Genomic DNA, 22683 nt, shown 5'->3' on the forward strand with positions numbered 1-22683 from the left:
GAGAATGGTCATATGTTAATGAGCTTGTAGTAATGCCATCATCATAAAGCATTTTTGTTGTTTCAGAAATCATTTGAATGAATTGGAGAGGGAGTTTTGTGAGAGTTAGATCATGTCTGCACAGTGCATTAAATATTGATTTCATAAGAGCAAGACTTTTATGCTGTAATGAGTCATTGCTAAAGAACAGTGGACTGAGGGTAGAAAGGCTGGACAGAAGGAGAGGAGCGATACTGAAGAGATTAGCAGTGTCTGACAGAAGGGCAGGCCGTCATTGGCTGAGAGTGCAGACAGCTTGATCATGTGACCTGTGCTCATTATGTGGGCATGTGCAGGCATGTTTGATTCGGTCAGAGGCCAGCAGGCTCACACACACACACACACACACATGAACACAAACCCATCTCATCCTCAGAGTCACTGGGGTAATGCTAATGCTAATGCTAATGCTCAGTGAGTTTGGCTTGTTGGACAGGGATAGTGTAGTTGTTTGTGTTGAGCTGCAAGATCAGCCATGCTGCATAATTTCATCAGAGGTTGATCAAGTAGAAAACATGGTGAAAATCAAAAGAGAAAGAGTTAAAATTATATTGTGCTTTATAATATATAAAATCTAATTGAGATTAGACAGGAGGCGCACTATAATGTGTGGGGAAGTTTTATTAAACTGAAACAGCACAGTCTAAAAAGATTAAAGAACTGATATTGAATGTATTATTTTCAATTTTACAATATTGTAAACATCACACACACACACACATTAATAATAAAATAGTTATTATTATTAAGTATCGCTTTTAATTATTGAAAATAACATTTCTAATTTCTAGAAAATATTGCTTGGATATGGTCTTAAATGGTTTCATAAGATTCACATAGATTTGTAATATTTCCACTTCCACTTTTATAAGAATTTTTTTTTTTTTTTTTTAGCTAATACAAATGTTTCTGCTGAATTTGTCTTCACTTCATCTTGAGAAGCAAATAAACACTTTTATTCAGAGACATTTACCTAGATCCTGTTTTTTTCAACTGCAAACTGACCAGTTTGCAAACAGTTGCGCTACATAAGCCTCAGGAAAGATGTCACATTCAGATGTTCGTTTGACTATAATATTATTATTTTTTTTTTTTTACGTAATCTTTTGAGCAATTCATAAGTGATTCATTTGTAAATCCTTCTGAATCGTGTCATTATTAATGCCATAAATTACTGCAGGTCATGCAGTAAGCAATGCATGAAGCTCAGATCTAAACAGAGCACACATTCTTTTTTACACAGGTATATTCAGAGAAAATATTTAATGAGTAAATTGTGAAATTGAAGCCTAAAAAGCATAGTGCAGCAGAGCGAGAGTATGACAGCTGAGTGCTTTACTTCCTCATGTGCTGCGTGAGTCACTTAACACAGCAACCAGCCCAGATGACAAGTCAGGACTTGTCTGCGTTTGAGTAAAGCTCAGCAGGTCACCGAGGCTGATCTGTGTCCCTCTGTATACTGACCTGGAGCAAAATCCCTCATTCTGCTGAACTCAACGCAGGGAGAAGAGCCTGCTGCTGTTAAAGATGCAAAGTCACCTTATCTGGGGACTAAAATAAGAAAATGCATGTAAGTACCAAGTGCAGCAAACTTCATTCAGCTTAACTGTGTAATGGAAATCTAAAACATATAGATGTGAAAGGTGCATAGTGCATGTTTTCTGGCTTGCAGGTCCAGCATTCAAGTGAGTGACATTTACAGTAATATTTGGGAAGTTAAAAAGGCTGGCATATTTGTTTGTTTGATTATTTGTAAAAACTGTGTCTTAGCAATTCAGTCAAATCCCACTGGAGATGGAAAGTATTGCGTTGAATGCATTGCAGTGTTGTTTTTAAGCACTGTAATTGCAAGGCAAGTCAAATGTATTTGTATAGTGCTTTTTAAAATACACATAATTTTAACTTTACAGGAAGTCATGATTATTAGGTTATAGCTGGACAGGAGTTTATATTTTGTATATATAGACCACCCAGCGAACAGTGAATGTTGTAACAACTATTTTAGGTTATATACAGTAAATGTCAGGACATTACATTTAATGTTGATGGAGCGTTCTTATAATTTCACCAATATTTGATATACATTCTGATAACGTTGAGAGAAAATATTCTTAGAAGAGCATTCTCATTTGCTGCTCATTAATATCAGTAAGGTAGTAGTTCAGTTTAGGCATGCGGTGGGTTAAGAGAGCTCAAATATGGTCATGCAGAATAGGTCATTAATATGTGCTTTATAAATACTAATAAACAGCCAATATGTTAGTAAAGAGCATGCTAATAGTGTGAAATGGTCCTTAAAATAAAGGATAACCATCATTTTTACTTGAAGAACATTCTTAAAACTTAATGTTTGTAAAACAACTTTCTCGTAACACACTTAAGATGTCATTTGTACTTAATGAATATTCTAAGAAACATTTTTGTAACCTTTATATAACATTATTACTATGACAAGAAAACTTATGTAACCATGGAATAGCATCATGTTTTAGATGAAGACTATCCAGCAAGAATGACTGTCTGTAGAACGGCCTTCCGCTCCGCTAGAAGCACCACCTTGACTCTAGATTCTGGGGAATACGAAAGGTGACACTCCTAGAATGAGGAGCAAGAACAGGGTAGGTTGGGACTGCTCGTGCCCAGAATCCCCTGCTGACCACCTCAGCCTCCTCGGAGGAAGATGTAACACACACATTGCCTCGGCAGCGCGCGAGCCGATGTTCACGCAAGCAATATCAGTGTCCTCGGAGAAAAATAGCTGCAGCAGCGAGCTCTCACTCATAGAGGGAAGAAACCACAGCGCAAACCCTGAGAAACTGAACCCTGAGAGGGAACACTAGATCTGGGGAAAGTGGGTGGAGACAGGGAGAATACGTCTCCTACCCATCTGCCAGATCATGTGCAATGCCGGTGATCTCAATCGCCGTCGTGCCTCAGCAGCAGCGGGATCAGAACTGCAGGAACGCAGGCACGGACACGGACTCCTCATAGTGTGCGCAGGGAGAACAGATCGTTTTGCAAGAGGAAAAGCTCAATCAGCCCACTTGAGAGCTAACTGTGCAACCTCCGCTCCCCCTCACATGACTGTAAAGCACTGTACAGTAATAATATACAGCAATATAGGGCTACACTAATGTCTCATTCATTCTTTCATTCAGTAATGCTTCTCATTATAATATTAGGCATAATATACTTGTGAAACTGGCGCTTGTACAATGGGTGGCGAGCTCATTGATGCCCTCCACATCAGCCTCCTCGGAGGAAGACAGGCGGAGCGACGAGCCCTCTCTCTGGGGGAAAGAACTGCAGCATGGGCCTCCAAACCCTGAGAGCAGGCACCGGATCTGCTGGGGAGGAAGAAGATACGTACTCAGCCGACTCCATTTCCTCCACTGGATCCATATGTGAATCCCATGAGCACAGCTGCTCTGAATGTCAGAAAGCCGATGCAAGTTCCACCTCACATGCTTTTATAGCTTCCGGGTCGCTATGTCACCCGCCTATGACATCTCGCCCTTCCATTGGGCTGATTAGATGTGATTCAGAGCTTGGTCACGCTGGGGGCGTTCCCTTAATGTTTACCGATGCAGCTCGAGCTGTGGAGTGATACACACATTTTAGAGTAATTTACCAAAAGTGACATTTATAATGTTACACAAGATTTCGATTTAAAATAAATGCTTTGAAAAAAACTTTGTTCATCAAAAAATCCTGAAAAAAGTAGCATCATAGTTTCCACAAACATTTCAAAGAGCAAAAACTGTCTCCAACATGGATAATAATAAGAACTATTATTAATAACTGAGTACTAATAAATATTCATAATTATCGGCACCAAATCAGCATATTAGAATGATTTCTGAAAGATTTTGTCACACTGACAAACAAGAATAAATTAAAATTTTATATATATATATATATATATATATATATATATATATATATATATATATATATATATATATATATATATATATATATATATATATATAATTATCATTATTATTACTTTTTTATTTTTTTATGGCAATAATATTTTACAATACAATAGTTTTTAATGGATTTTTGATTTAAACATTTTTTTTTATAAATGAATAGGTAAATTCAGCCTTAGTGAGCATAAGAGATATTACATTACAAAAACAATACAAACTTTAAATTATTCTGGTAGTCAAAAGATTTAAAGTTTACATCATATCATCCAACATTGTTTCTTATGGAATATTCAGTATATGTCATGTTAAATCATATTTTATGTCTTGAAATTGTGTTATGATGTGGTTTGATTTATTTTTATTATTGTTTATTGTATTCAAATTGTTTGGTATAAGCAATTGTTTCTCTTTTGAAGGGGAAATAAGACACGCTGACAGTTTTTTTTTTTTGGAGCCAATACATTTTGGTGACAGTCTGTGAGTTTTTCATTTAAATACTTAATTAAATAGTTTACAGTCTCCTCGCTCTCTCTGTTTCTTCAGTGCTTCTCTGAACTGTGTGTATGAGGAGTGTGTATATCAATAAACTTGTGGGTTTTTTCACAGGCATCTGCTCTGAAAGTGTCCACTCCTTTGACAGGAAGGAGGTACATGCCGGAAAACAGTGTGGGTACCCGTTTCCACGACCATGCAGAGTGTGGGCCGTCTGCACACTGTGCTGACAGGATTCAAATACAGACCCAGCATTAGACTCAGAGACATATTCAGGTGAGCCCAATGTAGCTTTTGTGTTACTCTCAATCTGCTGCATACACCTAAATACAAGAAGCAGAGTTCTTGTACTTACTGTCGGTTTACTAGAACCACTACAATCACAGTTTACTGTAATCAGATGGAATGTCCTTTTATTGATTCCACTGTAATTCCAACAAGCTTTAATTCCAGAGAATCCAGTCAAACGGTAATACCAGAGGATCCAGTACAACTATATTTCCAGAGAGTCCAGTTAAACGGTATTTCCATAGAGTCCAGTAAAACTGCTCAATTGAGCTCCTTGCTGCAAAAAAAAAGATCTGTATGAAGAATTTCAGTCAGGTTTCAGGCCCCACCATAGCACAGAAACTGCACTTGTTAAAATTACAAATGACCTTTTTTTGCATCAGACCAAGGCTGCATCTCATTGTTAGTTTTACTTGATCTTAGTGCTGCGTTCGACACCATAGATCATGACATACTCATAGATCGATTACAAAACTATACAGATATTCAAGGGCAGGCTCTAAGATGGTTTAGATCCTACCTGTCCGATCGCTACCATTATGTTTATTTAAATGGGGAGTCATCTTATTTATCACCAGTAAAATATGGAGTGCCACAAGGATCCGTCCTAGGTCCCCTTCTATTTTCAATATATATGTTGCCCCTTGGTAATATTATTAGAAAATACGGGATTAGTTTCCACTGTTATGCTGATGATACTCAGCTATATATCTCAACGAGACCAGATTAAACTTCTCAAGTATTTAAGATAACAGAGTGTGTTAAAAATGTAAAAGATTGGATGACAAATAATTTTCTCCTATTAAATTCGGATAAGACAGAGATATTAATTATTGGACATAGAATCTTGTAGATTTATTTGCAACTAGAAGGATGTACTGTTACTTCCTCTACAGTCAGAAATCTGGGTGTCATATTAGACATCAACTTGTCTTTTGAAAACCATATTTCCCATGTTAGAAAAACTGCATTCTTCCATCGTAGAAGGACGAGAGATGACCAGGCCTGGTTATTTTATTATTAAAGTTTTCATTTGAATGTTCGGCGGTTCCCGCCTCCTTCTTCCCGTGATTATGAAGTTTATTTTTTTGTTACGATGTGATTCCAGATAGTCCAATAAACCTGTGATTCCCAAGAGTCCAGTTAAATGGGATTCCAGGGAGTCCAGTAAAACTTAGGGATGCACCGAAATTTCGGCCACCGAAAATTTTCGGCCGAAAATGGCCTTTTCGGTTTTCGGCCGATAGACTTTTATCACCGAAACAGCACGGCCGAAATGTTGTGATGACGCAAACAGAAACCGCGACCTGCACGTGCACCTGCATAGCAAAGACCACGTGCTCCACGCGACATTCACTTAACACCAGTGAGAACATTCTCTCTCTTCGTATTCCTTTATTCGCAGCACTAAAGCGTCTCCTAACAAAGAGATAAGACGGACCACGAAGTAAAAACAAAGAAAAGTACAGTCTTATAGAGTCTGTTAGCACACGTCTCACTGATATCTTTTCGGATCCTCTGCACTTCATCGCGAATGTGCTTGATCCGCGTTATAAAACCATTACTTGTATGCGGAAATAAGGCAGCGCGCACGAGAAATGATCCAGGCCGCGCTGTATGCGGAGAACCCACGTGGAGACGGAGTAGCGCCAAGCGCAGGAGACTGAGATCAGAGCGCAGAAAAAAAGACTGGTCTCTGCACCAGATGAGTGGCATGCACCATCGTTGTCTGATATGTTCAGTGGAATTCTGCAAGAAAGTGCCTCAAATAATAATAATACGTTGGCTATTTTGTTCTTACACACACACACAAACATATATCAGATTGTAGCCATATTTATGCTAGATTTTCTGCTAGATTTCTGCTTTAATTTGATAAAAATGTTTATTTATGCCCTGGCCCTATTTAAATACACTCTCTCAAATATGTCTCAAATGTCAGGCAGATGACAAGCTCAACTGCTCAACAGCTAGATGGTTATCTGTCTGAAGTCCCCATCCCCAGAAGTGATAACAGTCTTGCCTACTGGAGAAGTAATGCACTTTATAGTCCTACAGAGAACAATTTCAAATGCACTTCACCTAAATGCACTTTGTTTTTATGAGAGAACTGTTCATTTTAAAACCTTTCTGCAGGCTTATTAAATATACACATGAGTGGGATACATTTTTAGTTTGAATTTTATTTTATACTGTGCATTGTTGCAATGTGCTTAATAAATATTTGCATCATTTGTAATTATGTATTTTTATGTTTTTTTTTTTTTAATAAGTTATGTAATTGTAATTATCTTTGAAACTTTAATATTAATTTATGCAATTGCAATGTCTTAATTTTAGTAAAGTTAGTACACGGTCATAGCAATAAATGCAATGGTACTAATAATTGGCATAATTTCTTTCGGTGTTTCGGTTTCGGTTTTCGGCCTTGGTTTTCTCTTTTTCGGTTTTCGGTTTCGGCCAAGAATTTTCATTTCGGTGCATCCCTAGTAAAACTCTTCCATAAACAGTGTTTCAGATAGTCCAGTAAATATGTGATTCCAAAGAGTCTAGTAAATCTGTGAATCCAGTAAGATTTTAGTCCAATGAATTGACGTAATTCCAGTTATTTCAATATAATTTTTTTAGCAGTGATTAGTTAACTGTGTATTCCAGTATTCCAACTATGAACTGATTCCAGTGAATTGTGATACCAGTACAAACATTTGGGTCCCACTTTATATTAGGTGGCCTTATCTACTGTGTACTTACATAAAAAAATAAGTACAATGTACTTATTGTGTTCATATTGTATTGTAAAACACTTTTGCTGCTATTGAGGTGGGATAGGGGTAAGGTTAGGGAGAGGGTTGGAGGTATGGGTAAGTTTAAGGGTGGGTTAAGGTGTAAAGTATGGGTCAACAGTGTAATTATAAATGTAATTACAGAAATTAAATACAGATGTAATTACATGTTGTTTTTTTAAATATAAGTACAATGTAAAAACATGTATGTACACAATAAGTACATTGTACTAAATTATTAATTCAAATGTAAATACATAGTAGTTAAGGCCACTTAATATAAAGTGGGTCCAACATTTGTTCATTTGAATCATGATCACAGTAAAATATGATACCACTGTTTCCAGAAAAAAAATATATATATATGACAAAAGCGATTCCAGTATATTCTGATTACAGGAATTCAAGTAAAAGGTGATACTAAAGTTTGCAGTGAACTGGGATTCTAGGGATTGTGGCAGGAGTGATTCCAGTGAACTGTTAAAGTCACAGTGAAATTTTCTGTGCCCAGGAATCATTGATGTTTTCTGTTTGTGTGTAACAGATCATGTGTAAGAGACCCCAGTGAGTCCATAACAGCCAGACTGAAGGAGATGTCCGAGATTTTTCTTAAGAATTATGAAGTAACAGGAAAAGATTACAAGACGCTGGCGAGAGGTAGACATGTTCATACTTCCTTATGTCATATTATTATCTTTTTTCTTTAATTTGTAGCTCAAGGCTTTTCTCCACAATTCAAACAATTATAGTTTGTTTATTGATCCCCAAAAATTGGGCCATCCCTTTTCACAGATGTTGCAGTGAAGTATTTTTACTTGGCTGAGGCACTTTATTACAAATCACTGGAAGTGATCATCAACCAGGAGAAGAAACGACTTGGAGATATGGACCTGTCTGTATGTTTCATCACAAATCAAACTATATGCCTTAACTAAGCAATGAGGAATGCAAAACTATTGAATATTAGCAGCACACTTTCTGCTGAATGTTATATCATGTCTCAGGGCATTCTAGAGCAAGATGTGTTTCACCGGTCACTCATTGTCTGCTGCCTGGAGATCGTAATCTTCTCGTATCGACCACCAGGAGAGTTTCCCAGAGTGCTGCAAATCTTTGACCTCCCCGCTTATCACTTTTATAAGGTAGACGGATATAGAGATAGAAAATAAACATAAAATGTTATGCATTCATGCATAAAAGTCAAAGCCTCTCGATCATGTTCACAGGTGATTGAGGTGTTGGTGAGGGCGGAGGAGGGTCTTTTCCGGGAAGTAGTCAAATATCTAAACCATGTGGAGGAGCAGGTATTGGAATCTTTGGCGTGGAAAGGAAACTCCCCACTGTGGGAAAGCATCCGAGAGGCCAAGAACTGCATTCCTGCCTGCCAGGAGGTCAGAACAATATAACCGCTTATAACCACATTAACAAATAAAAGAATATACTTTAGCGTGAACTATATTACAGGTAATGCCTCCTCAACACCTGGAGGACAGTTCAGGAAGCACCACACACACTCCCAATAAAAGTGAGTTCAGCAGTAATATCACCAGAGCAGGAAAAGGTGACTTACTATGAATGAAACAAGCACTGAGTCTAAATGCAAGATGATGTCTGTACATTTACTGAAACAAACCGAATGTGCATATTTAAATATGTTGTTTCTTTTTTCAACTGCAGGTGTTTCTCCCTCCCCTATATCTCTCGATGATCGCTACAGTGCACCCCCTTCAGGCACGGCCTGTCGCCGCCTCTTTGTCGATGGAAATTCAACCTCTGAGTCTGCTAAACCAAAAAAAGTGGTTCAGCCATCTCTGGTCAGCCCCATCCCAGCTAGACAGACGGTGGTCACCATGGCAACAGCTACTGTCACAACAAACAATGGCCAGACGGTCACCATACCTGTTCAAGGTGCAAAACAAAATCTACAAAATAGTCCGTTTATCATTAGTACCTTTATGAATCTGTCATTCAGTAGGTGATGCCACAGAAAAACCCCCATTGATTCTTCTTAAAAAAATAAAAATACCCGTAAAAAACAACACACATAACTATACATTGCTACGATCATAAGATATGCTGCTGCTTCGTGCATAGGCATATAGTAGATACATCTCTAAGCAGATCTAGACAGGTGGTGCTGGGGGAGGTGGAGGGTTTCAGAATAATGACCAGCTTACAGCAAACACTGAGCCAGATATGTAAATATTGACAAAGCAATCTGATTGGCAGAAATGATCAAATAAAATAAATACATTTCTGTAAATTATTTGACAATTATCGATCTGTAAAGTATGTATAAATATTGTATTTCTAACAGTAAAAATACAGAATATATTTGGCAAACATTGTATTTCAATTACAGATTATGTTTTTTTTTTACATCTTTGTTTTGCAGGAATAGCAAATGAGAGTGGTGGCATCACATTCATCCCAGTGCAGGTGAGCGTGATGGGTCAGAGTGGGGGGGCACTGCCAACGCTCAGCACCCAGACCACACAGCAGCTGACAGAAACACCCGCAGACACAGTGCTTCCGGACAGGAAGAGCCCTCATCAGGGAACACCCACCAAACAAGCACAGAAGACCGGCTCCCTATGTCTGTTCTTCCGCAAGGTACAATAAGATCTGTTCTTCTGAAACCCTCCACCTCCCCAGCACCTCCTATCTGCTACAGGAGTTATCTGTGTCTGTTAATGCAGCGGCAGTATATCTAACAAGCTCACAGCAGCGTGTCTATTAGCAGTAGCAAGTCCAGCAGCAGCAGTGTGTAGCTAATCTAGTCTTCCAAAAGCCAAATGTATTAACATTGTCATATCTATCAGCATGCTTAAACTGTTCAGAGAGTTATCATGATCGAAATATCAAATATAATAGATGTCATTCAATCCTAAATAATGCCTCTTTCCCCCATCAGGTATATCACCTTGCTAGTGTGCGCCTTCGAGACTTATGTGCTAAACTGGACATCAGCGCAGACCTGCGCAGGAAAATCTGGACATGTTTTGAGTATTCGCTAGTGCACCGCACCGATCTCATGATGGACCGACATCTGGACCAGCTCCTCATGTGTGCCATCTATGTCATGACTAAGGTATTTAAACATTATTTATAAGTATTTATATAGGTATTCATGTGTGTATTTATATGTAATTGGCCATGTTCTAGACTTCTGTAGCAGTTTTTGTCCCGCAAATGAAAATCGCATGTGTGATGATGTGTGAAATCAAGGTTGCATGCTACAGTATATCACACATACATGTTTATCAAAACAGTAAGAAAATGGCTGTTTTAACTGTTTTGTCCGTTTGTTCAGGTGACAAAAGAGGATAAGTCCTTTCAGAAGATCATGAAGTGCTACAGGTCTCAACCTCAGGCCAGCAGCAGCGTGAGTGTATCTTCAGTGCATCTGTAAAAACAGTAAGGAAGAAGTTAACATGAAAGAGATATTAATAAAGATAGTATCTCAGGTGTACAGGAGTGTGCTGATCTCTGGAAGAAAGAGACGCCACTCAGGAAACAGACAGCGCTCACACACAGAGGGAGGACCAGAACAAGGTAACACACATTATTTAGAGCTTTAGACACTGGACAGTCTGCTATTTTGGTGGTTTTATAGATTTACCACAGGAATGAAATGTGTAACTATCGCAAATTAGCCAAGATCCATATTTTATTTTATTTATTTGTATTGATTTATTGATTGCTACACCTTATTACGTTACATATTGTGTTTGAAAACATCCCAGAGTAATATTGATGTTGTTTTGTTAGAAAATATATATGTCGGTTTCATAAATTTGGACTGTTTTTGATCAGTCATGTGACATAAGTCAAAGTAATTCAATTAAATTAACTGATTTCAAAATTGATACTGGGAATTTCATATTTAATGCATTGGGTTTCCTGCATCCCAGTGGTATTTCTGTACTTTATTCATGTAAAATGAGAAATGTAAATTAATTTCTCAATTAATTGTAGAAATAGCAGCGTAATAACATGGTAACATTCAAAAACTTTTTTTTTTTTTGTTGCACATTTACTCATTGATGAGAAGATAAAGCCTGGTTTTAGTTGAAAAACTATTTTAGTGATGAGTCTTTTATAGGCTGACATATGACCAGGTCTGTTTTGCAGCCAGCGGTGAGAGCAGTCCCGTGTCCATGAGCTCCAGCAGCACTCTGCTCATTCCCCAGCCCAGCAGTGCCCCATCCACCCCGACCCAAGAGCAGGAGGAGGAGAGGGGAGACCTCATCCGTTTCTATAACCAGGTCTACATCAAACAGATCAAACAGTTCGCTCTGCGTTACTCCAGCAACTCGCTAAAAAACGGGGTAACTATTGACTGATTCACAAGAAAATATCTGAATCAATAACACAAACTTCAAATCAAATTCTGCTTTAAAGCTGCTCTCAAACGACAAGGGTCATTCTTCCTGTCCAGTCAGTTAAGTGTAGATTCAGATTTATATCTGCAGATGTGTGTGTGTTTGCAGGCTGAAGCTCCGCCCCTCTGTTCGTATCCGTGCCTCCGCATTGGCTCTCCACGCCGGGTGCTCCTGTCCCACAATCACTCCATCTACATCTCTCCACACAAGACCGGCAGCCCAATTACTCCTCGAGACAAGATCTTCTACTACGTCAGCTCCAGCCCATCCAACGTAAAAGAACAAAACGCTATCATAAAAACATTTCCTGTTCAGATTCACTCTTCAGGTTCATCAAAACCTAGTACTTAAACTATTTTTCACTTCATCCCACAGCGGCTGCGAGAGATAAACAGCATGATCCGAACGGGCGAGACGCCCACCCAGAAGCGAAGTATCGCCCTGGAGGAAGAGCAGCAGTCTCCCGCCAAAAGGCTCTGCCAGGAGAATCAGACGCCTGCAGGATGTGTCCAACAACCGAAGCTCCTCCCACTGATGAGGTCACAACATCAACACATGTAAAGATACCCTCGCCCACAATGTCAGTGTTTTGGACGTACTACCGCATTTAATTAAAGAAGCAAGTCTCGAAATGTTCTGCCCACACAGCAGCTTGGACAGAGTTTCGGATACTCAAATAATCACGTTTGAATGTGCGACTACAGCCAAGCCTGTATTCTAGAGAGCACAACAGTCGGGTTCTAGAAGCAAAACAACTTTCATGTTCTCCATAGGGAAACTGAGTTTAAACAAAAACATATAAACCTTTAAAGAGAGATCTATTTAACGCTCAGAAGTTTTTAATTGATGGTATATGCTATTGTTGAAGCCATCACTTATGTTTTATATAATCTAGAAACTACATTTCCCATGATTCTGTGCAAAAAATTCCACCAATCAAAGAGTCACAACGAGCAAATCGCCCCGAGTGAGCAAATTCTGAAACTTCTGTCATAATTTCCATGTTAATTTTGCAAAGTATCTCAGTATCAAAGTATCCCTTCAAGCAAAGAGAGGAAGCAAATGTAGCAGCAATTTATTTAAACCGAGGGGGTGGATGAATAAGTCGTAGGGAATCATTCTTAAAGGGGTCATGTGATGCGAGTTTAAGTTTTCCTTGTTTTTGGAGTGTAACAAGCTGTTTGTGCATATATGACATCTGTAAAGTCGCAAAGACTTAAGTCTTAAACCCAAAGAGATATTCTTTATAAAGGTTAATACTCGTCCACTCTTTCCTAAATCAAATCTACATCACAGTGTGGGGAGATTTGCATAGACAACACACAAATATTTACGTAAAGAAAGGATGCGTAACTTTTATTTTCGGTGTAGTATTGTTGTCGTGGAGACGCTGTGTGTTTCCAAATATGGTAAGGGACATAACATTTCCGTCATACGCTTGAGGAACTCAACGCAATCACAACGCACTGGATAGCTGGCCAATCAAAGCACAGCTTTTCAGACCGATGAGCTTTGTAAAAATCGACACGTTTCAGAAAGACAGGGGCATAGAGGAGCAACAATAATGTTCGATATGTGGAAAATAATGTTGTTGTTTTTTTTTACCTGCATCACTGCATAAACATTGCATTACACCAAATACACAAAATCATGTTATTTTTAGCATCATCATATGACCCCTTTAAATCCAGGATATCTTGTGTTTCTCTTCATGTCGTGTTTGGGGCTCCTTCGGATACAAGGAGTTGTCCGAATATCTAATTTTGTGTCAAACAAAAAGAAAGTATGGGATTTGAACGACATGAACATTTCATCTCCAGGAGAAAAATAATTATTTAAAGCCATTTCTAATAAACAGACAAGCTACAAAAAGCTTATCTAATCAATCACAATCAAACTGATCAGCTATGATCAACCGGTGATCTCAGATATTTCTGAAGCTAGAGTATTTTGTAGACATAGAGCTTGCTTAAAATGCTCACGTGTCATAAGACTGAAAGAGATTTTTAAGCAATTAATGTTTTATAAAGAGTTATTTTTCATAAAGAGTTTTAAGATGTATAGAGATGTATGTGAACTCAGTGTGTCTGTGGATTTGCTGTGTTGTATGTGTGTAAAGCTGGTTAATATATATTTATGCAATTTTTCTAACTGTTGTTCGTTAGATGAATAACATCAGGTTAACAATCATGTTATTAGTAGAAGGTGAGTGCTTTTTAATATATTTATTTGCCCTGTTGTTCTCTGCATGTATTAGACATGTTAGAATCTTATTTCTTCTTCAGTTCTGAAAGGAATTTATTCAATCGTTTCTGCTTGATAACATAAGATCATATTTCCTTCCCTTATTTCTGAAGAATTATGTGATTGTTGCAAGTGCTTTTCGCCTTTCCTGATAATCTCTCTGCATTAAATTATCATCCAACATTAATAAACATTTTTATTTTTAGAAAAATGGCCTCAAGCTGTGCTATTTTAGTCTACATCAAGTCTACTCTGTGTTGTTTTTAACCAGGCTATAGTCTGAAATATTGAATAAATATTTAATCATATTGTTCAGATCAGACTGTTTCCAAAAATCATGGAACGTTCGCTAATGCAGTGTTATTTTAGTACTGTATACTATATACTTTTTATTTATATAGTTTTATTATACATACATATATATATATATATATATATTTTTTTTTTTTTTTTTTTTTTTTTTTTTTTTTTTGTAAAAGTTTAGTGCTTTTATACAGTTATTTATAAAGTTTATAAAGTTACTAAAAAAATATAATGTATGATTTGCATTGTAGGCTTATTAAAAGAGTTTTAAATTATGGCTTTCAAATATATTAAATGACTGTTTGTAGGTGATATCCCATCGGTTTTTTGTTATATAGGAATTGAAAGTGGGGATAAAATAAATAGTGTTTTGTTGTCTCTGTATAATACATTTTTCCCAGCAGATGGAGCACTGGAGTTATGGATATGTATGGTTGAGGCCTGTAAAAGTGACTCATGCAGATGCTTCTAGTGTAATCAAGCTTTACTATAATTAAGAATTATATACATAATATTATATATGATTTTTAGATAAAAAATGCATGAATTTTCTAGTTATTTCTCAAATCTACATCAGGGAGTGGATGGACTCCCTCATCTCCTCTCAAAGACAAAAGGGACAAAAACTAACAAATGCTGTCCGAAAATAAAACAATTAGGTGCTTTTAAAATTAATTACGTTAAAATACAATGTAAAAGCAGAGCAGGACAGGGTTTGTTCTTTTATTATAACCCAAACAGGGCAGGAATGTGGACTGATGCCACATGTGATGTGTCATCAACAAACTTCAAAGCTTGTGAAGCAGACACAAAGAGTCTGTCCTGCCTGGGCTCAGATATCATGGGGTTATTATATCTAGAGCACACTATGATAATACAAATCACACAATAAGCAGCAGTGAGCTGGAGCCAGATGACCTGAATCATCTTCCCTGACTCAGCATTACTCATAAACACACTGTATGAATTTAATATTGAAACCTGCCTCGCAGCAGCCAGGGGATGAATAGTCTGCTCTCGTTATGCTGAACGTTTGAGGGGAAATACAGAACGGATGTCTGAGACACTGTAATCCTGTGTTACCTTGTTCTGTGTGTTATCCTCTAATCCTGAATAGAGAAGTTCATCATTTCACACTAGGGTAAACATAGATACTTATTTGCATATTTATGAGGTTGATAACAGTTGGCCAACTGCAGCGAGCTAGGACACGACATTATTTAAAGGAACACAGCACTATTTTTGAAAAAGGCTAATTTTCCACCTCCCCTAGAGCAGTAGTGTACTGTGGGGTATCAGTCAGGGCCTTCAGTAGGCAGCTGTTAACTACACACCCTTACACATCTATCTTACACATCTCTGTAACTGCTATCTTACTCCTGGAACGTGATTTTTAACAGGGGACCCCCCTCGAAATGTGACTGGGTGGGTTTTGTTGAGAAACCTGGCAACCCTGGTTGGGGGTAGCAATGAGAACTATGCTAGACACAGAGGGGGTGCTGTCATTGAACATCAAAATTTGATTGGCTGATGATTCTGTCACTAATGCTTGTTACAAATCAGATTCAACATTCTTGAACAAAAGGGAGGCACTATCTGTATTCTTGGCCGTGGACTTTTTTTTATGTCAACGTTACGTGGATATAACACAAATGAAAATGATACCCAAATAATAATAATAATAAAGAAAATTTTTTACACAGTTAAATTTTTTAATAGGGAAAGCAGAGAAGGTTGTTAAATTTACCGTTTTGTAATCCATTCAGCCTATCTCCGGGTCTGGCAGTAGCACTTTTAGCATAGCTTAGCATAGATCATTGAATCGGATTAGACCGTTAGCGTCTCGTTCAAAAATGACCAAAGAGTTTTGATATTTTTCCTATTTAAAACTTGACTCTTCTGTAGTTACATTGTGCTAAGACAGACGGAAAATGAAAAGTTGCGATTTTCTAGGCCAATATGGCTAGGAACTATACTTTCATTCCAGCATAATAATGGGTGGCAGCAGGCGCACCTATTTGCAAATCGTTTTTACTAATAACGTGCTAACTAGCAAGTTTCATGATGAATGCGGCTAAAGTTTACCATCTCTTAGATAACTGCATGTGACCCCACAGAAGAGAGGGCGGGGTCAGAAGAGCTCATTAGCATTTAAAGGGACATGCACCGAAACGGGTCTCTGTGAACAGAGCTGAAAGGGTGTTGTTTTACACTACCATTGAGAAATTTTAACCAAAGTGTTATAGACTTTTTATTAAGACCCTAAAGAATCATATCAGCTTGTGGGAAATGGGCAGCCGATGACCCCTTTAAGTTTCTGCAATTGTACAAATGTAATGAATATTTAATGAGGAATGTGGGAAAGAGGTTTCTGATTGGTTGTACCTGAATAACATGATGTATCTGTGACTTCAGTCGATCACAGGTTTAATACTTACACTGTACAGATGGCTTCTGCTTTTGCTTATTTATTCATTTCAAATGTGACTAATCACAGAGGGTCAAAAACTAAAAGGTTTTATTGGAAAAGAAGCAAGACGCATATTTATTGCATGTGGGCAGGGTCCATCCCAGTCTCTTCAGCATCTGATATTGTTCTTATATGGAATTACTGGCTTCATTGTCATGCTCCTGTCTATGGAGTTATGCTGTTAAAATCTGTTCTTAGTCACCCAGAGATAATTTATGGAGTCTCCTTTTATTAGCGATCGAACATCAAGACGTTATCTAATGGCTGAAAAGAATGGCTGTGGGGGCACCTGTGTTGATTTGACCTCCATCATCATCATTATGGAAATGATTCAGAGCTTCTGGGAACTGTGTGTGGGTCTCAGCGCTTCTGCTCCTGAGTCTGAATGAAAGCCGGCCATAGCTGAGGCCATGAGTCAGTGTGTGATCTCAGCGTCTGAAATATGACCACATGCTGCTCTCATACGCCTCATTCAGCATCAATGAGAGCCCGGGATGGTTATTATGTTGCATTTCATTCAGTGGCCTCAAAAAAAAAAATCTGAATCTCATTCAATTGGATTAGATTTAAAGGGGTCGTATGATGTTGCTAAAAAGTGCATTATTTTGTGTGTTTGGTGTAATGCAATGTGTTCATGCGGTTTAAGGTTTAAAATAAAAGCATTATGATGCTCTTTATTTCGATCTGATTAGGAATCCCATTCATTTCCGTGCCTCTGTGTAAATGATAAAGTAGCATTTGATAAAGTTTGTCCAGAGAAAGTCTAACAGAAAATACCTTCACACACCCATATTCAGTGTTTTTTCTCTCTCTTTAATATATATATATGCTCTCATTCTTTACAATCACAGCAGCGGTGGAAACATGGAGGCTGTAAAACGCAGGCTTGTTTTGAGGTAATCCATTGAGCTGATATTCCTGAAGAAATATTCCTTCTGTCACTCACAGACCTGTCAATCCTGAACCGCTGGCAGCTTTAGGGGCTGGATTTAGCGCGCCGTGGCAAACACAGCTGACACATCATAAATATGCACTACATTTATGCAGATGTCAGACAATACCTGTCAGTAATGTCCGTGTGCTCTCGTAAAAACAAAAACGAACAGAGCAAGAGTTTAATTCATCTCCAAGGCCATCTTTAAGAACATTTCCATGAGATATTTGCCCTCGATCAAACGGGAAACATTTCCCTGCTGGTGAAGGATCGAGAGCAGTAAAAAAAACACGATGTTATGGCTCAGAGCTTGATCTTTCACAGCTCAGGTCTTCTGTGTAAGGGTTTTCATCTTACAGCTGTGTAAAAAGACACACATGAGACACTTGTTGACATACAGTAAGAGTACAGAGCTCTGAGATGAATGTGGATACCGTATCAGAGAACCGATGAGAAATGTCTGAGCTCCTATGAAGATCTGAATCTATAGACCTGTGAGAATTTATCTTTTCTCTCTCCATTTGGTTCAACCATAATTGTACGAATCTACGAGAATATAGCACATAAACTACCTTATATGGGTTAAAAGAGAGAAAGAAATATGACTTTGAACTAAAGATGTTGCAGTGTGCTGTGAATGTTCAAATTCTTGTATTGTTTGTCTTATTAAAAGAGCGGCAGGGAATGAATGTAGTTCTCTCTTGTCTTTTAACACTGTGAAAATGAACGTAGTATTCCGTCTTTCATCTGATGCTTTTGTGGACTGTCTAAGTAGCTCAGTCTTCACAGGATATTGAGGAAGAGTGAAAAAAAAAGGTTTTAAAGGCAGAACAAAACCCCAGACAAAACAGCAGTGACAGGCATCAATCCACACATTGTATCATAGTACTGAGACTGCTCTCCTTAGAGTTACAAATGATCTGCTTTTATCATCTGATCGTGGTTGCTGAGCTATTGGATCTTAGTGCAACACATTCGTTTTGAATAGACTTGCACACTTTGTTGGCATCAGTGGAAGTGCATTAGTATGGTTCAAATCGTACTTATATGACCACCTTCAATTTGTAGCAGTGAATGAAGAGGTATCATATCGATCACAAGTGCAGTATGCCGTTTGCAAATAGGATTGATAAAGGTATTGATAAGTATCGGTATCGGTAAGCAGTATCGGTATCGATAAAATGTAAAAGATACCCATCCCTACTTCAGGGTGAGTAATTTATGGCTTAATTTTTGGCTGAACTAGACCTTTAGTAAACACACTACAGCTGGTCAAAAATGAAGCTTAGTAGATCCAGGAAGTATGACCATATTAGCCCGGTCCTGTCCACACTGCACTGGCTCCCTATCAAACATCGTATAGATTTTAAAATATTGCTTATTACTTATAAAGCCCTGAATGGTTTAGCACCTCAGTATTTGAATGAGCTCCTTTTACATTATACTCCTCTACGTCTGCTACGTTCTCAAAACTCAGGCAATTTGATAATACCTAGAATATCAAAATCAACTGCGGGCGGCAGATCCTTTTCCTATTTGGCGCCTAAACTCTGGAATAACCTACCTAACATTGTTCGGGAGGCAGACACACTCTTGCAGTTTAAATCTAGATTAAAGACCCATCTCTTTAACTTGGCATACACATAACATACTAATATGCTTTTAATATCCAAATCCGTTAAAGGATTTTTAGGCTGCATTAATTAGGTAAACCGGAACCGGAAATACTTCACATAACACCCGATGTACTTGCTACATCATTAGAAGAATGGCATCTACGCTAATATTAGTCTGTTTCTCTCTTGTTCCGAGGTCACCGTGGCCACCAGATCCAGTCTGTGTCCAGATCAGAGGGTCACTGCAGTCGCCCGGATCCAGTACGTATCCAGACCAGATGGTGGATCAGCACCTAGAAAGGACCTCTACATCCCTGAAAGACAGCGGAGACCAGGACAACTAGAGCCCAGATACAGATCCCCTGTAAAGACCTTGTCTCAGAGGAGCACCAGGACAAGACCACAGGAAACAGATGATTCTTCTGCACAATCTGACTTTGCTGCAGCCTGGAATTGAACTACTGGTTTCGTCTGGTCAGAGGAGAACTGGCCCCCCAACTGAGCCTGGTTTCTCCCAAGGTTTTTTTCTCCATTCTGTCACCGATGGAGTTTCGGTTCCTTGCCGCTGTCGCCTCTGGCTTGCTTAGTTGGGGTCACTTCATCTACAGCGATATCATTGACTTGATTGCACAGATATTATTTAAACTGAACTAAGCTGGATGATGATGACATCACTGAATTCAATGAAGAACTGCCTTTAACCGAAAAATTAATGTTTACTATTTTACATTTTGCATTATTGACTGTTTTCCTAGGTAATGCTGTTCAGTTGCGTTGACACAATCTGTATTGTAAAAAGTGCTATATAAATAAAGGTGACTTGACTTGACTGTATCATTCAAAAGTTTGTTACCTGTAAACACCTCCTTCAGAATATTGCATCAAGTATATCATTTCCAAACAAAACAGTTTGGAGTGAGTAGGAGATATATATGACCATAAATGATATACAATGCATTATTAATGCATTACTAGTTTCTCTTGACCTACATTCTGCAATTTTGCTTTTAACAGCAGACAATGAGCAGGATTGAGTTGATTGCGTTAGAGTGCATTGTAGGATGTCTTGGAATCTTATTGAAAACGAAGTTGCAGTATGGAGGAATACTGCAATAGACACGAAGCATAAAGGTCCACAACAACAGTTCAACCAGAAAACACAAAATGATGTGTAAAAGTGGCTGTGGCAAAATATTCCCTAACAGGAAGTCAGGGTGGATAATTATGCACATATAGTGTGAAGATATTGGTGTCAGACAGTGCTGGCACGCTGTGTTTGTGTTTTTAGGAAGTGGAGGTGTCATTTGTCCATATCAAGTCTGTTGCTAAGGACCTTAGGCCACAGATAATAGCGCTCCCGCACAGCCCTTCATATCTAATGACTGTAAAACATGACTCATATGAGTGCAGTATGAGCACCTGGTGTGCTCCTGTTCACACAAAACCAACATGACATATGTATTTATGTATTTGTGCGCCGCACGGAAGAACCATGAATCAAAAGATCAGGTGGACAGTAATAGTCATGTTCACGCGCCATCAAAGAGCAGAGCAGAATTCCTCATGTGTAAGGTAACTGGCTCAGGTCAACACTTCATTGTTCACAGAAACACAAGCTGCAGAGAAGAAGCGACAGGTAAAAATAACTTGTTTACATCACAGTGGCATTTGATCAAATCCTGTTTTTTGAAAACAGACAACCATGCAAAATATATCATTAGGGCTCAGTGTGGCTCATCATCTATTAATGCATTTGATTATAATGACTTGTACTGGATGCTGTGCAAACACAACTTTAAGGGTCGAGTGTGTGTGTGTGTGTGTGTGTGTGCAGTTTTAGAGGTGAATGAGTGAATCAAAAGTGGGCTGGAAATAATGAATGTGTGTTTATGTTGCCAACTGAAGTCACAGTATGCTAAAAATAGTTTGTAATGCAGACTAGCTAAGCAGCACTGAATTATGAATGATATAATTTCCCTTTTTATTTTGTTCAGATTTTATTTTTACTTTTTTTAACAGAAAAGGCCATCTAAGACCATTTACTTGTAAACAGAACAGAAACCTGAAGTGAGTTTAATAAAGCACGTAGCAATTAATCTTTAAAAAAATAAATGTACGATTTATTATTATTATATTCATTAATATCGAGGCTATTTAAGTGCCAGTTAAAGCTGTCACTATTTACTGTTTACTGTGTATTTATGGTTAAGATGTCATTTTATTCAAACAGTATGACTTTCTTCAGATTTTATTCAATGATTCCGTGTAAGACTGTTTTGCGTTCATAAAGAAAGGGGGGCTTTGAGCTTTGGGAAAGACAAACGTCGATTGTTATTTATTAAAAGATACGAGTTTAAAATGATTCGTTCACGAACTGAACCGATTCTAAGGTTCGGCTCACTGACTCATCTGTCGGTTCGCAGTGGTTAAAGGCTCACTGGGGGGGGTCTAACAATGAATAATGACCTGAATTTCGGTCTACTTCTCACACAAAGTTGACGAATGTCTTCAGAAGTCATAGTGCACGAGTCTTGTAGACAACAACACTTTTTATTGTGATTCTGCGTCCTGTTCATTAACGAATTTCATGCAAAACGTGCAAATCTTTGGATTTGTATGACACGATGGAGTACATGATGACTGGGTTATGGTAATCTTTTGTTACCTTTTGTAACGTTGGCAAAAAGTTTACAGTTGAATTGAATATTTCAAAAGACCGATTTTCCTGGACATTTAGCATTTCGTAACTACGCCCACTCTGTATAAATACTCTTTACTGCAAAACTATAGGTATAACTTTATTATAAATTCCATGACGGTCATAATTTCATTATATAGTTTAATGTTTAAGGGATGATTAGTTAATATACATTGGAATTAATGTTTGCTGCTGTATGGTTAATTAACTATTTTTATGTTTAGCATGGTGATGTTTGAAAATGTCTAATTAATGAAAGATAGCTATATCATAAAATGTGACTAGGATACATCACTGTGGTTTTGTGTTGCTGCTGGTGAAACAATAATCCTTTACATTACTAGCCACTGATTCATGCTCTCATACACGCTTTATTGAGAACAGTCTACGCCTATCTGAAGCACACTGACCAATAGGATCGCTGATGGGCGTGGCCGTGAACCGCTTTGGCCAATAGGAATATTGAAGGGCGGAGCTGAGCGCGCACAACGCTGTC

The 22683-nt window shown here is 38.1% G+C and overlaps 1 pseudogene; it reads left to right on the forward strand.

Moving 5' to 3' along the window:
- The first annotated feature begins 1430 nt into the window (after nt 1–1430).
- Nucleotides 1431–14479, forward strand: LOC128014349 (retinoblastoma-like protein 2; annotated as a pseudogene).
- The last annotated feature ends 8204 nt before the right edge of the window (nt 14480–22683 follow it).

Source organism: Carassius gibelio, chromosome B25 (genome assembly GCF_023724105.1).
Source record: "Carassius gibelio isolate Cgi1373 ecotype wild population from Czech Republic chromosome B25, carGib1.2-hapl.c, whole genome shotgun sequence".
Taxonomy (NCBI): Eukaryota; Metazoa; Chordata; class Actinopteri; order Cypriniformes; family Cyprinidae; genus Carassius; species Carassius gibelio.